We start from the raw sequence: 17,347 nt of genomic DNA, 5'->3' as shown, positions 1-17,347 counted from the left end.
ACTGACAATGTTTGAACGCCCGTTACATTTTATTTTGTTTGCCAGTTCAGCATGACATTATTTAAATTAAAGAATTAAGCTAATAAAATGTTATAAAATATTTTTGCTGAGCTTACTTTATCAAACGGTCTTTTACAGATTAATTTTTTGCAATACTATTAATATTTTTTAATAGATATTATGCATCTCAATGGGATTTTTTTACAAAGAGAATTTTTTTAAATATTTATTTGATAGTTTGGGGAACTTTGTTTCACACTTTATCACACTTGTATTTAATTTAAGTGGAAAAGAACTTTAACTACGACCACTAAATAATACGTTTATTATTTACGTAACTATAGATACATTATGCTAGTCATAAATTACACCCTTGACTTATTATAAGTCACTTGTGATTTATCAAAAGTCACAGATCTTATACGTTTATTATTTACGTAACTATAGATACATTATGCTAGTCACAAATTACACCCGTGACTTATTATAAGTCACTTGTGATTTATCATAAGTCACACATCTTAAAAATTTTATAAGCTAAGTGTTTTATGAAAAAAAGTCGTAGGTTGTAGATAAAACGTCGTATTTAACTCGCGAATAATGCCTATAATCCACTCTGGTGATTAAAAAACTCACCTACGCCTCGTTTTTCAAATTTCACCCTCGTGAATTATAATAGGCATTATTAGCTCGTCAAATAATATACTATTAAACGTAACACATTTTCTCCACAATAAATTGATTTTATAAAGGGAACAAATTATGTAAGTATACAATTTATGTATAAAGCACTTTTTTCGCGTGGAGTTATAACAATGGCTGCGCTCGTGCGCGCAAACTTCCCACTTCTAAAAAAGTTGTATTTTATACACATGTCGCATAACTAAATATTTTTAAAACAGGTGTTCTTTCTGAGCTTTAAGTTTTACTTTGCTGTTGATAAATATTTCAGTGAATTTAAATTATTTGAGAGTTTCAATTTAGAAACAAAATCAATCGGTATTCTTTTAGAAATTTTATACAGTTGTCCCAGAACTCACGGATCAAACTTAGAGTGCGTTTTCCTTGGTGATAAATGAAAGCAACAGCGTTAAAAAAATGCTCGAACACTATTGCTCAATTTGAAAAATTCATAACTAAGAAGTTATTGCACCCTGAATATTTTTCTTAACGTTTTTCACCTCCATTGCGACTAAGGAATATACCCTTTAAATCTGATTCGCGAGTTCTGGGACACCTGTATAAACCCCGATCATCTTAATTAATCACTCAGTTAAAATTTCATTTTCTCAGTTCACATCAAAGCTTCCACTTTTTTGAACCTATAAGGTGTAGTTCAAATTTTATAGATTCTAGACAGGTTATCAAATTATCACACATTACTTATCTTACGTAAAAACTGATTTACTTGTTTAATCATTTTCTGTGTGGTTGTAATGATACATTTTTGATCGTAACGAAAAATTTCAGTTTTCAGAACTTTTCAGAAATTCTTTGAAATATAATTTACTTAACGAAAGCGAATCTTATTTTGTTTCACAACTGGAAATACTTGACAGTCCAACTCCATAATAACTAAGACGTAGTTTTATAATATAAAAATTGTATATTTCCTCAAAGTCAACCAAATAGACAACTTATTCCGGGAACCTGGATTCGAATTTTTAGTTTCGATCAAAATTCCCGCTTCCCAATATCAGTTGAACCTAGTTTATCAAATTGTCAAGCTTCTCAAACACCAGTTCTTTATCTTTATCTCCCAAGACAAGCTTTTGGTTTTTCAGTTTGTTGGGCTGCAATTCTAATTATAACTTGGACAAAAAAATGTTCCTTTATTTTTGGAAATTATCCCGCTTGAGCAAGATTCCCGTATCTAATCTTTGTATTAGTCGCCTTATTTTCAGCTTGTAAATTTCGAGATAGCGGCAATCACGCGCCGCTCCCGAAGCAACCACCTGTACGTAGCGTTAAAACGCTCTCATAAGTGTTGTATAACGCAGTCTCGAGCGAAAATTTTAATATCTTCGACAATAAAGATGCAATCTTGCGTCGACGACAAGGGCGGCGCCGCCTCGAGCAGGTACCCGCTGCAATTAAGTCGTTGGGCAGCTGATGGGCGCAATTCCCGGCGGGTAATGGAAGTCCCATAAAAAAGGTGTCGGGGCGGCGAGTGACGGATGTGCAGACGCAAAAGCAGGAAAATAAATCGCAGTGTAAATAAAGCAACGGAGCACGGTCAGCTGCGAAAACGGGCGTTTCCTGAGTGACTTTAACCCAACGTAACAGGGTCCGGCTAGATTGGCAATCAAGGGCCGCTTTCATGGACTTCTTTTCTATTTCTCGACTCGCCTCCACTAGTCGCTCCTCCACTCAGGAACGTATTGTTGCCCCCTTGGAAATCGTCACAGTTTCATTTGATCTGGTGCGAAATTTCGCACACGCGAATTCCCCCGAGAGGTACTTGTATAAGTTTTTTTTTTCGATTAATCCCGGGCCTGCTTTGCATTTTGATCAGAAAAAAATTCCATAATTACGGGAGAATGACGCGGATTTAAATAATCGCACGGACGACCCAATGGCGCAAGATGTGTTCGACGTTCGACGTATTTAGCAAGTGATCAGGTTCCAACAACAACCAACCAAATGATATAAAATTAATGTATCTGCAACCCACAACCCATTTCCATATCAATTACAACTATTTTTAACCGAACACTTTCAAATCTAAACAACCAGCCCTGCAAACTTATCGATCCTATTCAGGCGTCATAACTGCTCTCCACACTTGGTACTTTGATTTCATTAAAACTTTGTGAAAATTACTTTCTGCATTTTGACGCAGAGAAAGCTGCACTTGCATTCCATTATGCTTCAATGTTTGCACCACTTTCTGCAAATGCGAGGATACACGGTAATCAAAATCCAAAGCAACGTTCCAACGGCTTATTACGGATAATCCTAAGCCCCAATTCTGTTAAAATTGCATCCAAATAATTCGCAACGAGGAGCACACCGCTTTTGGGTCAATCTGCTTGTTACATTTTTATTACTATCACCACTACAAAGCAGCGCAATCATTTACCAATTAAAACAGTGTATTGCTGGTTGCCTGCGTACGATTAAAACCATTACAATTTTATTCCAACATGATCATTACAGTAAAATTGCGTTCAAAGTCCGCAATGGAGCACACGTCACGTCCATTTGTCCTAGCTAAAATATTAACAGTCCATTTAAACTTAATCTTGACTTAATATCCGACGAAAATGGAACCGAAGCAGTTCCCATTAAAAATTGAAATTGATGCTAGTTTAACATTGTACTCTTGTGCCGACTGAATTGTTTGACCACTCATTCAACTCCCTCGAAGTTTTCTTCCTGTCTAACAGAGCCAACTTTTCCGCGATGTCTAGACGTCTTTTTTTGCATTTTTAATCCCGACGAAGCATCTTTTGGAAAAAAAACGCTTCAATTTTCCACATTTCGGTCAAATAATAAAGCCGCTGCCGTCAACAGAAATTGGAAGTCGAGTCGTTTTTGGCCCGTTTTGTTTAAAGTCGCCACATGTAATGCGTGCTCGACGCTCAAAGTCAATTCCATAATAAACTCGGCTTTATGTCGTTTACATTAGCACACAAGAAATCGCGAAGGCAGGATTTATTGTGTTTTCAACACTTTGATGTGCCAGAAACAAGAAAACAATTGAACGACGAGTGAGTGCTCGTCAAACAGGAACTTTTTGTTTGTTCGAAGAGTACTGTGTATTTGTTTTGCAAGGATTATTTCCGCTTAACCCGTCAGCAATTTTTGTAGGCGTCTATCTGCATGTAGGCAGTTGGCGAAGGAGTCAAGGCCTGCGAAAGTGGGCGGAATTTATTCCCGAAAGGGTCCCCGATCAAGGCTTGATGGTGACATTTATCAAAAGCAAATTACGGAATAACATCGTTTCATTTGTTTCCAAAGCAAAAGCAACGTTGTTCTGTTTAGAACTAGATTTGTTTAAAAAATGGTGGATGCGCCGGGTAAGGACTTTATGCACATTTAAATGTGTATGCTCAGTTTGTGGTATTGTTGGTTGCATACGCAGAATTGTTTTTTCTTGAAAATAATTTTGTATGGCTTCATACATAGATATGTCTTGTTTTTAATAGAATTGGTGATGTTGGTGTGGTTTCATGATTGGTCGTAATTTAGGGAAGAGCACGGGATTATTTGTCGCGAGCATTCGTTAATTAAACATGTAGGGAAAAGTTTATTCTTGTTTCGGTGGGGATGACGGGCTGGATTCCGTTAAGCAGCTTGGTGACGGTTAATGAAGAGCCGGTTTGCTCTGGTGAATTATCACAGATATAAAGCATGCAGGGATCGTTTTATAAAATACACCCGCACGGGAGATCAAAGGTATGACATCCGCTAAATCAACTGCGCTCTGCTTCCTGCACGGGCTCGTAGCAGAAAGCGGCGGCACTCAGTTCTTCTCGCATGATGGATGGATGGATATCCGCCCTGTTCATCCTCCTGTCGGTCCCCAGACTCAGTTGATCGATCTCCGAACTAGTTGCTCGTAGATGTCGGCGCGTTTATCGCCCTGTTACGTTCGAACACATGTTTTATTCGAGCGTAAAGGGCCGATAAAAAGATTTCGCCGTGGCGCGACGTTGATGAATGCCCCTATAATTTTTATTGTTATTGCCGCAATTTGACAAAGCCCAATAATGGAGACGTCGCCGGGTCCTGGCCCCCGGACTCGTTTCGTATTCAGGCTAGACGCCCCGCCAAGTTTTTATCATTAAAAAATAAAAGTCACGAGCAAAAAGTAATCATGCATGTTAGAGGCTAAATCCCTTATCGTTGTAAGCGGCGGAATGACGCGTGCATACGAAAGAGCCGCCGGCTGCATTCCTGCGACCGCCCCCAGGCTCGCCCTTAACCCCTTTCCATTTGCACACTTTACAATCCAGGTGAATTATTTCCGAGACGCGACGGACCAAACGCTGCGCGATTTCCTTCCAGACCAGAAAAATCACCTGAACCGAGGGAAAATGCGCGAACCGGGGACAATCGAGCCAATCGGGGATTAAAAAGACAAGAGTGGAAATGACATGCCGCCAAGATTCAACAGTATCCACCGCCCTGTCGAATAAGCCAAATTGGACGGCATAGCTTTAAATAATTAATGGATTTTTTCGGAGGCATACAAAGCCGAACGGGGCACAGTCAAAAGATAAAGCAAACCGACGAATGTGTTACGCACTCTTTGTTTGAAAGGCATTCGGTAATTAGAAACTTTCCACATCGTACGTTCGCAACATCTAACAGAGTCATAAGTGGCGAAATCCTTTACAGGAAATATAAACATAAATGAACGTCAACGTAAAAGGAAAGCTTGGGGATGAAATAAATGTATAACGAACCATTCACACCCGGGCTGTCCAACTGGTCCTAATGGCCTCCGACATAATGAGGCAAACTACTAAACTCTTCTTTTTTATAAACCGTAATTAGTTAACGTTTTCAAAAATTGCCCAGTTCTCGGTTAATTGTGTGACCCGAGCCTTTTAACTGGAAAAGCAAACGTGTTTCGTTAATAAATGGAACAGCAACAGTTGCTGACGCTCCAAATAAAATTTTGCATTAAGCACGAATCTATGTGAGAAACTTCGCGAAGATCGTTGTAATAGAAAAAGTTAAAAAAAAAAAAACTAAGACTATCTAAGACATGAACATAACCTCATTTACTCAGTCACGAACCCATTCTGCTTGTAATGTTCAAGGTGCGTCATTTTCGAGTGTTCACTTCACAAATTAAATAATCTGGAGTCAGATACAGGATTGGTCGCAGTTTTAACTCCTTTCCGACAACTTTTTAGATGTCAACAAACAATTAGAAATTTTAGGCAGTGTTGCCAATAGTATTACTCTATATGTGTCACATCCGTAGAAGGAAACTGTTTGTCGCTGAATTCGCTGCGCTCATTGCACAAAATTTACGACTCGTGAAAGAAACATTCACATCTTTCGATTTATTACATAAATAACTATTCCTTTTATTCAATGATTGAAAGCTAAAATCGTATCTTTTCACAGTTGGCAGTACTTATTTTCTTGTGACTGTCATAATTGCAAAATTTTGTCTGCAAGTCATTAAACATGTAAATTTTGTATTTGTTCTGTCATAATTTACCATAAAAATGTTAAAGTCTTGAGTCTTTAGTTATTTCTGCACACCATTTAGGTGCCCGTTTTACAAAAATCTTCATAAAATCCATATGATCGTTTGCTGTAAACAAAAGTGTTGTCGTCTTTCCAAGGATGTTGATCGCCTTTTTACAATCTTCTCTCCAGTTGGGATGCTAGTTATGAACTGAAAATATTCGTAACTATCGATTCTGCCTAGTCACATCCTTATATTGTCAAAACAAGGAGCTAACAATGTCGACATAGTCGATTAAATGGTCACTGTTGAACTGACAACTCCCACACCAACAAAGAAATTAAAGATTAAAATATTTAATTAAATTTTCATTGTTTCAAATGTTTCGTAAAAAACAGAATGAAAGGCGAAAACTTGTTCTCCAGAGAGTGTCTTTTTTTTAACTATTTAAATATTCATATTACAAAAAACTTGTTTGTCGTTCCCAAGAGTTAAATTCAAACATTTCTTTCAGGCATAATAAAAACATCCAATTTTTTCCTAGTAAAGTGTACAGAAGATAGTTCTTTACACTAGTTAATTTCCTCACGAGACAAATTAATTATTTATACGTTTTACAAACTAATAAAAGTAAGAAAAATTAACTTTTAAAAACTCAGAACAAGGCAGTAGCCAAATTTAAAGAATACTTTTTTGGAGTTAATTATAGTTAAGTTTCAATTTTGTTTTTAAAGTTACAGAAAATGTTTATTGAAGTAATTTTTGAAACAATATTGTATTGAGTATCTGGCATGAAGCGACTAAAGGGCGGACGACTAAAACAATAATTTAGAAAAGAATATGGAAGCGACCCTTTATACGCTAGATTTAAGCTTCTTATATTCAATAACTGACACATTCTGGAGCTTAGGGGATGGCGAAGAAAGAATGTTGTGCGCAAGATTTCGCTAAACCAACGCATTGTTGTACAAATTTGGCGAGCTTTAAGCTTTCAAATAATCATTAAAAAATAATGCGTGATACCACCTCGGCAGTTTTTCCGTGGGCGGCGCTTTAATTTATCAGCTTGAGCGTGGCCGTTAAGTACGTGCTTAGTGTAAATAAAAAATTCGAAAGCAAATTTATCAGCTGTAGGCGTCCTTTCATCGACACTGACCTATTCATCATTTAAAATAAAATTCGTGTAGCGTCGGCGTCATTTCGACCGGCTCTTTAAAAATTTGATAAACCTTTAGTGGCGCTTTCGCCAAGTTTCGTTCCAGCCCTCAATTTTAGATGGTGTTCCGTTGAAAAGTTAATTGAGATAATGTGCGCAGCCCTTAATAACACCACCGAAAGCCGAGATAAGTTCGCGGCGAATCTTAATTATTAATGAAATATGTAAACTAATGAAAGTTAGAAGGTGTCGGTTATACATATAAATCAAGCGTTGCTCTTTGCCCGCCGTAAAAATCACTCCAGAAATGGCGTACGTGTCATCGGCTCTACAAAAGATTTTCTCCACGAAATACTCGATCGCTCCTCGAGAGGATGACACCAGACTGAATAACCATATTTTATGCAGAAACGTCAGACTTCAAACAAATCCGCAACTGCACCGACGTAATAATTTCCGATTTCGATCCGGAAACACCACAAAGTCAGGTGGATGTGTGCAGATTTCACCTCGTCACATAAAATGCCGACGTCGACTGGAGGCGGCAGTGGCGGGGCTCTTCCACAAAAATGGAAAATGAATGGGGGCGGCGCTCACGGCTCCTACTTCGAACGCGATGAAATAGATTAGGCGGAATTAGCCGCGACGGCCGCCAAAATCGGATCGATAGGGAAAGCCGTGAACGCAACGGTTGAAAAAAAATGTCTAAAAACACTACAAAAGCTAAAAATTAGGATCTTGGTCATCTTTGCTGAGTGCTACAAAGGTGATCTTTTAATTTTGGAAATAATGACACTCGCCAAGTGTGTCGCTAAAGACATTATTTAATCATCAAGTAAAGTAATCGAAATCACCTACAAGTGAAAAAATAAAGACATGTAATGAACAAGGCAGCAACAGTTTATTTATAGGTATGGTGAATTACCGGGTTTTTTATAAGCATTCTTTTGTCTGTTTTATAACAGATTGTCGAAATATTTCCTCGATTTTGTTATAGTACAGTATTGCATCAACCTGACGCGTAATATGGTATTACCGCATGGAAAGGTTTCCACATACAAGTGAAAAAATAAAGGTTAATGCGGTTATGAAATATAACATCATTATGCTATTATGTAAAATAAAAAACAAGTAACAAGTAATAAACAAAACAACAACGATTTATTTTTATATATCGCATGGTTTTGTATAATGTGTCAAAAATAGCTCTTCTTTTGTCTTTTTAGGCTTGAAATAGTATACACTACATGGTTGTTAAGAGCTTATGACAGATTGCCGGAATCTTTCCTCGATTTGTTATATTGCACTTATTGCATCAACTTCGAACGTAATATGCTATTATCGCAGGGCGTGCGGTAAAATCATTACTTGTTTGAAACGCGTGGGATGAATAGGATATATCGCACAGTCCTAGATAAAATTGTATTTAACTGGACTGCTCTCATTTTCTTTTTTTGTATTTCTCTCTCAGGGCCTTGCTTCGTCGTATATTAAATACATACAATGGATCGGACCCATTCCTGGGGGAGCATGCATCTTAGTCAAATCGTTTAGAGACGTTCACGGAACGCTTCGTCTTAGATTGGTATTGAATGGTCGTGAGATGCACAGGATGCACGATTTGTTGCAGTTGGCGACACTAACTAGTCGACATTGTGCTTATAAGTGCATTAAGTGTAAAGTTTAGGATTACCGTTGCGGTTCCACACCTCCTTAATAATTTAAGCATTGTAAGTAAGCCGTCAGCGTTAGTCGGAAGTAATCGTAAGTTGTGTTGCAGTTTGTGTGGTCGCCTGGCGAAACATTCATTAAAGTGCCATTACGAAATCGACGTTCATATAATAAGGGCAATTGAAATTATTTACCGACTCAGGTGGATAAGGGGGCGGCTGTCACAGCGTCTGTGTCTAAGTTCGAGCCGGGACAACTTCCATTAAACTTCACTTCATCGAATTTCCCGGTTCCGGGCGAACAAAACGTTCAAATAACGGCATTGTTCCAGCAATAGAGCTTCCGCTATACCTGGGCGGTTATTTGAGAAAAACTCCCGTCATAGACTTAAATGGCATTCAGTTCCTTAATCGATTGCCTTCCGCGCCCTTCCCGGACTTTTTCCCTTAACGGGACGCCCTCATCTGATATTGCACAATTCGAATGATCCGCCCGATGGAGCGCACCAATGCGAAACGAGACGTGCACCAGAAAAACGTCTCGCATTATGTGTATTAACTGCAAGTCGGAAATTAAAGAAAATTACGGGAAATGAAAGTCTTCGGCGGCCCCACGCCCGCCCCCAGCCGTCAATCGGTCCGCATTAAAGAACTGCTTACGCTACGAAAACTGAAAGAAAAACGACGATTGGAAAATATAATAATACACATCCGCGTGGAAATTACTCTCAAGTGAACCGTAATAAGTAAAGGTTGTTGGATCACAGTAATTCCATTACGATTTTTCCCTCGAGGAGAAGTGGTAACGACGCCCTCCAAAGGGGCGTTAATTGGTAATCGGAAGAGTATACAATTACGTCTCCAGACACTCCACGACTAAATATTTCATTCTCCGGATTATAGAACCAATCAGCACAACACCGGAATTTAATTAGTGATCCGCAACTTGCAAAAATCCACCCTCATCACCACTTTCTCGGGGATGAACCCGATCTGCTAATCTCCCTCCTTATTTGTTCCGATTTTCATCAGATCCCCGCGAAATTAATTTACATTATTCCACTTTAAACATCTCCTCGACCCACTCCGGTGTTGGTCCGGCCCGGAACGGCAATCAGACCCTCGTTAAAAATTATTCCGCCGCTCCGGCTCCTTCTTTGCACATTTTTATTGCCGGATAATTGCACTTGTTGCACCGCTGACCTTGCCCCCGATCTCCCGCCCTAATTAACTCCCCCGGAAAAAACTCGACTCGATTCCCGAAGATCTCCCTAATTGCTTTATCAAACCCGGCGCTCTTATTAATCTTTATTAATGTTTCTTCAATTCGCTGCGCAAATGAAGAGAAAAACACTCCGGTGACATTTGAAATATATGGGAGAGGGACGCATCGGGTTAAACGGCCAGTTTTCGAGCTAATTCGTTTAAGGGTAATAGACGTCAGCACAACTAAATCGACTGAACTGTCAACAGATTTATTGGGAACATTTGTCATCGCCCAGAGTCATTACAACTTAGCATTGACATTTTTTAACCGTCAATGCACGATCCTCACCCAACAGTGTGAGAAGAAAATCGCAGATTTACACAGGAGGAATTGTAATTCCCGTTGCGGGTGCCGCCATCTGTGCGTGTAAGCCAGGCAATTTACAGCATTACTTATTAAGAGGAGATGTGGGATATCAAAACGTATCCAGAAGATGGTATTTGCTTCCTGTTGCAAAACTTCAAACAGACTTTAGGAAGCTAATTAAAACGGAGACAAACAAAGACGCCGTCCGCCATTTCATAACGTATTTATTCTCTCAAGTCAAACAGACAACTGATGTTAAATAAAATTGACCAATTAGCTTTATTGTTAAATGAACTGTGCGTCGCTCTGTTTCTCACGGAACATTGAACGAACAGTGACGAGGCAATAAATACATTAGCAATACGGAGATAAAAAAGAATGAAAGACCGAGGGAAAAACTTGCTCCAGAAGGGACAATTTAATTAGTGGGAATTAAAATTTTATTTGCGGTAGAATTAGTCTCTTATTTGGCAACATTTTTAACTATAAATACGTCCGAAGCGTTTCCCGTTCTCTGGTGTTAATTTCATTGTACGTTATTAATCCTGAAAGTACTCAACTTCTTATAACTCTAATAAAAGTTGGCAACTCGAACTCGGGCAACGCATGTTGCTGGAATACTTAATAACATTTGTTGTTGTCTCTGAGTGGGAATTTGAATTGTCGGAGACAGAACCCCCCCTCGGTGAATTTATTCGTCGCCGGGAGCCAACTCGCGGTCCCACTTTATTAATTAACTGTCAAATAAAATTTTACCGTTTGTGTTTTATTTGTCATTTAATTTATTTCCTTAACCTATCACGTGAAATAAAAATAAAACTCGATTTTATACCCCGTAAAGCTAAAAGTAGATTGCGAGGGGCAGAAATAATGTGTAAAAAGTGGAATTTATTAAAGAGATAAAATAATTCCTGGGGGCAAATCACAACAGGAGGCGTTCGAGGAGCGGTTAATTGATGTTTTTCTTATTTGCATGATTTCCCGACGTCTCCGTTTACGCGTTACAAATTTCCACCGGAACTGGGAGTAATTGCCATTATGAGAAGAGCAAATAGTTTTCCCCGGCAAAACGCTGATTTCACGCGACATTTTCTGCATAAATCTTTAAAAAGGCGTGCCCGAAAAGGTGAAAATCCTTCGTGGTGGCATTTATCGAATTATTGACGGCATACAGGCACATACACTTTGAATTTTATATTGACAGGGTCAAGGCCTCGTCCGCATTAATCCGGCAACATCGATTCCGGCGTGGCCGCGACTGATATTTAAAGGTAAACAGCGAGTCGTCTTAATTAAGCGATTAATATTTGATCTAGACCGCGCAGCCCTTTTCACCCCGAGAACTTGATTAGGGTGGATTTCTGTTGGTGAAATACAACCCCCTTCATTAACATATCTTATTCTTCGGCCGGAACGAGTCGACGGCGTACGTGCGATTAATTACGCGAGGCAAACAATAACAGCCACTTATTTAGATGTCTGCACGGTTTAATTTATGTCCGCGACTCTCAGCTATTCACGACTAGAGCATGCGTCCTCGACAGGGAAGAAAAACCAACACTGTCTAAATTTCAAAGGCGATAACTAATCTGTCATCTTCTAAAGGCTAAACTGAGGAAGCGGACCCGGATAGATTTACCGCAGGAGTATAATGTAATTTCAGCACAGTCGCAGGAATGTGATAACGCAACTTGTCGTACAACGCTGCTAAGACAGCGACGAGACTCAAAAATTCACGAAGAAGTCTCCCAATGGACGTTTTCAATGAATTTGCTGAAGTTAACTACAGTTTTCTACGTTTGTTTCGACCGAAAAAGTGAATTGTGGTCTTAGAAGCAAACTCTGGCGCAACACAGGTTTGGCTTACTGCCTTTGTGCAAGAGGAGAAACAAAAGATGTCTTGAAACCGGGCTATACAGAATATCAGAATTAAATGTTTAATTTTGAATATGTTTTTGAAAATGTTTAAAAACATTATGTGGCTGGATATGTTTAAGTGCTTAATAAAAATATTTAATTAACACCAACCAACAGTTTAGTGTATCAAGCGTCTTTGTAAAAGCGAGTAGAACTAAAGTGCTTACGCCTTATTAAGTAAGATTGCTAAGTTCCAAGAGTTGTCCCATAATTATTATAGTCTCCAATTGCAACTCTGCAGGGACATATATTAACAGTTATAAACATGATTAGATACTTAGACAGTTATATTACATGCAAAGAACCAATTTCGAAATTATTTATGGGCTTGAGAAGGAAAGAAATCCGGTGGAGTTTTTTGTGTCTGCAAAATTAGTTAAAACAACTTTCAAGTTTTGTACTTGAAATAAGTTCATAATGGCGCTTATTTCACTAGGAAATGAAGAAACAAAGAGTAAAGGATAAATATTCAAACAACACCGATTGGGCCTCTTGGGAGAAAACCCCAATCAACTCCATTTTTAAAATATTACGATTCTAGTAACTGAGTACGTGATCAATAGAGAATTTTTTAAAAACCGTATCGATCGGCTTTATGAATTTATCAGTTTATTTTAGACTCTTACAAACTCAATATTTAAACAACCAAAAGTAGTCAACCTCATTTTTTTTAAATTGTGATTATAATAACTGAGCGATTAAAGAAGAACTTTTCAAAAACTGGAACGATTATTATCAATAAAAACTTGGACGCAATTTAATCATATACTTTTCGGGACTTTGATGGGACTAGATCCTATATAGTTTGCCGCGATCTGCGTCAATTTTCGGGGAGTAAAATTCATATCGACTCCGGACTTCAGTTATTTGCTAAATAAAACAAAAACTATCAAAACGTTAATAGCAAACGATTACAACTTACAGCTGTTTACTTTTCAACAGTGAACGGTTATCTTGCGTTAATTTTTAATTTTGACATCTGACATCCACACTGTGGCCACGCCTACAACGCCACAACGGGCGGCTCGTGACAGAATATAGGGGACTTTGCTTTTTTAGAGGCTTTTTTTTAATAGGGATAATTTAATTATTACATATTTTGTACAATTGATAATAATTGTAATTGATAAATAAATCGTGACAAATATTTCAAATGACCTTACATTTGACCTAGTCGAGCCGCCTGTGGGACACTTCTAGGACTTGAAGTACTTCTACTCCTAGGATTTGAGTACTTCTACTCCACTCAGAAAAAAAAATGAAATGACTGTTTAACCGTCTCTATGGAGATACACAAAGGTGCGATTTTCGACCGCTTGAAGATAAAATAATTTGTGCAAAATTGAGTTCACGATTAAAGAGGAATCTTTCACAAAAGTCACCTTTTTGGTGGACTATTTTGGCTTCCGATTTTGCCGATTTCAACTGGTTAATTCCATTGTCACAAGGGACGTGAACTATTAAATAAAGGATGCACGGCATCAAGGCCGGTCATTGGTGGTACTATGAAACAAAATTCACAAATTTCATCAATTCAACCGTGATTTTAGATTTCTGAGTAAAGTTCCTAATTCTACCGAATAAAAAGAAAACAGTGCCTTGCAGAAATAATTATTAACATAGGGACACAGCCTTCTTGTGACAAGAATCATTTATGAACGCTCTCTGTATTAACAAGATAATAACATTTTTTATCACAGAAATATTTCCATTAAAATTTTAGGAAGGATGTAAGATGTAATTCCGTTTTTTTCTTATTTTATTTATATCCGGCGTTCAAATGAAATCCTGGGCTGGGAAGGCATTGGAAACCGTCAACTGTTGTGCTTTTTTACAGCGTAAATTAATTGGAGCATGTTGATAGCTAACCTAAAATTTAGAGCCAAAAATCTTTCTTTTTTTCTTTCTTTGCAATGTTTTACATTAAAAAGAATAACTTAACGATTCCCATTCTCGAAGCAAATATCTAAGGGCACCCTTTGCTGAAAACAAACATGTTCAATTATGTCCCGATTAAACTTAAACAAATGTCATTCGTGTCAAACGGCGGGAAGTTCAAACTTTAGACTGTTCTAAGCGGTTTAGTTTTTCCAACGCCCACTCAGCCCAGGATTTCATTTGAACGCGCGATATTTAAAGGTTTTTTTCATGAAGCACGGAAAGACGAAGAAATAGTTTTACTAATTACTAATGAAATACAATTACATAATGTGCCTTCCTTTTAATTACATACGTTTAACAGAACTTGTACTTTATTTACCTAACAATACTCGTAAGAAAGCTGTATCACAATTTGCGACCACAATAGGGAGATTTTCTGCAAAACCAGACGTAGAGCAATACAACGAACGTGTATTTCTTAAATTGCTATTTCTGTTTGCAAGACGTAGATTTATTACACGTTTAAGATATATTGAAATTACTGATAACCTTATCATTTGCAAATTATTTCCGTCATGACCACTAGCCCTGGTTTTACGGAGCTTATTATTATGTTACATTTCATGTTTGCATCAGCTAATTTAAATTCAACTTAGAGATTAAGGTAGAATATTTCTGTAGCATAGTTTATAGTGCAGCGAAAATCATTATTTCTGAATTCGTAATAACCAGAAAGTGGTTTTGAGCTTTTTAACCGTTGTGAAATGTGGAGAAATATAAGACTGATCCAGTAGCTCCAAATTAGGCGGCCTAATCAGAGACTCCGCTTCGGTTTCTCGCCGTAAAAACCGCTGTGCACTTGAGCGTGTGTCGTTTTTGTCGGTGTTCGTTTGCAAGTCGGCTGCAAGTTGGCCGACGTCGGATTTCCGTTTCGCAAATTCGCCGTACTAATTGGACAAAAAGCGTCGAGACTCGTCGCTAAATAAGTAAAAGACAATTAAATAAAAGGACGAGGCGGCGTTATTAGGCGCGTTTGGTATTCGAGGAAGCCTCCCCCGAACATGAATCAAAGTTTCAGCGCAGATCGGACATATTTCAGGCAGGTAGCAGCTGGACCGGCTGCGACTCAACTGTTTTCGCAAACACGTGCCGTAGATTGCCTTGTTCGGTAAAGATATATATTACGCAATGTGGAGACATCCTTAAAGCTCACGGCATATGTCTAATGCGAGCTACAGGACACGTAGGGCATATTACGGGAAAAATGGGACCTTGGCTACACGAACCAGCGGAATAAGTTATGATCGAGAGAAGAAAAAGTATCTTGTAAAACAAAAGCCATTTATCCGAGGGACCGGGCGGCGTTTATCTCGCCCTCGCCGCCCACGGAGCCGCAATCTGCCCCCGACAGAGCCATAAAAATTAACCGGAACTATGCGTAGCGCCGGACTAGGTAGGCAACACACTATTCGCCGAGGGTCGCTATCGAGGGAAAAACGATAGTTGAGTTTTAATAAAGCGCGGCTTTGTCGTCGTGAAATATTAACAGTTTCCCCTTCCTCCGGGTTTTGGGTCGCCTATTGTGAGGGCGACGTTCGTCATACGGTTTTTTATATTTAATTAAAGTTATGTGTTCGAACGAGCCGTCGAGATAATTAAATCTCAATTTCAAATGGATCTTTTTCCGCATAATGTATGTACTTCATTTGAAAGTTAATTCGAGATACACGACGCGAGATTGAGAAATCGCGAAGCCTACAGCGGCACAAGATTAGGGTTTGGGAATGAGGTTCAATTTATGTTGAATCAGGGAATTCAACTATATTCATGAGCTTCCGAACGATTTGTATACATTTTCGGCCTCTTTATCCGATCCGGATCTATGAAGGCGTCGCCGTGACCACCAGATAGTAAAATCTCATTACTCCCGCATAAATTGATGGGGCGAGGGGCCGACCGATATTTCAGATTATTCCGAAAAAGCTCACGATCGGGTACGTGTCTCGGGAATACGTCCGGACTGTTTTATTATTGTGTTTTTATTGGGGAATCTGTCTGTTTGAACAATGAAATCTGAAGCTTATTTGTACAGCTCGTCTTGAAGCTTCGCGTTTTTAACCCGACTCGGATCGGATGCAAAATGACCGCCAGTCTGACTTCCAAGTGCTCGCCAAATATCGCCGATTAATACCCACACACTGATTTAATTAAGCCCATTTATGAGACGCTCCAATAAAGTGATCAATATCCCATGTATGCACAGGATTGAATTCGGTGTTTGCCGACCTAAGTAAAGACAGGGGGAAAGTGTTTAATTAAGTCTGATACCGCCGCAAAAATTCGACCACCTGACTGCAAACACCCCGAAAAACTGGAAACTTCCTGCCCCGCTCCCGATACTCCGTTCGCAACTTTGCACATTTATCTTATTAAAATTAATCTCAGTTGCGTTCCGTTAATGATATGCAGATCCTTGCCCCCAGTGATTTATAATCGTCCTGAAGCACGATGCTGCTGGCGAGGCCGTCCGCGTAATCCCCGCAATTACAAAAACATTTACATGTATCGTTCGGACATCACCGTTAAATCGTGGGTCCGGGGCCGGTGAAAAATCTCCTTACCTGGAGCGCCAGCGATAAGAACACAAACTCCGGACTCCGGTCCCTCACAATTAAAATAAAGTCACGCCAACCGGACCCGAACTACTGCACGAAAATCCGGACGTGGCGCTGCACGCGCGAAATGCGAACTGTAGATTTTCAGCGCTCACACTTAAAACTCCGGAGCCGACGCCGCCCGGAAACATCCGACCGAAAGCTCTGATTGGAAACGCATGAATATGTAACGCAATTATCCTTCCTGTAACGAGACTACTTCGTTTTCTGTGTTTGTGCCCCCGTCGCGCCGCCCCCGACCCCCGCGCCTTCCACGGGAATTTTTCGGTAAATGATCGATGTCGTCCCTTGATTTTTTCGTTCGATTAATCGGACGCGCCG

The 17,347-nt window shown here is 39.1% G+C and overlaps 1 protein-coding gene across 2 annotated transcripts in view; it reads right to left on the bottom strand.

The window, feature by feature from the left end:
* The window catches only part of kek3 (kekkon 3), a 162,749-nt gene extending 145,658 nt beyond the window's left edge, over nucleotides 1-17,091 (bottom strand). For both annotated transcript variants that reach the window (XM_069051985.1, XM_069051986.1), the window contains exon 1: nucleotides 16,973-17,091. The gene's annotated coding sequence lies outside the window, so the exon portion shown is untranslated. The remainder of the gene's footprint in view (nucleotides 1-16,972) is intronic.
* Nucleotides 17,092-17,347: the final 256 nt, after the last annotated feature.

The sequence above is a fragment of the Tenebrio molitor genome, chromosome 6 (assembly GCF_963966145.1).
Source record: "Tenebrio molitor chromosome 6, icTenMoli1.1, whole genome shotgun sequence".
NCBI lineage: Eukaryota > Metazoa > Arthropoda > Insecta > Coleoptera > Tenebrionidae > Tenebrio > Tenebrio molitor.
The sequence above is the reverse complement of the archived record's forward strand: the minus strand, read 5'-3'. Positions and strand labels throughout refer to the sequence as shown.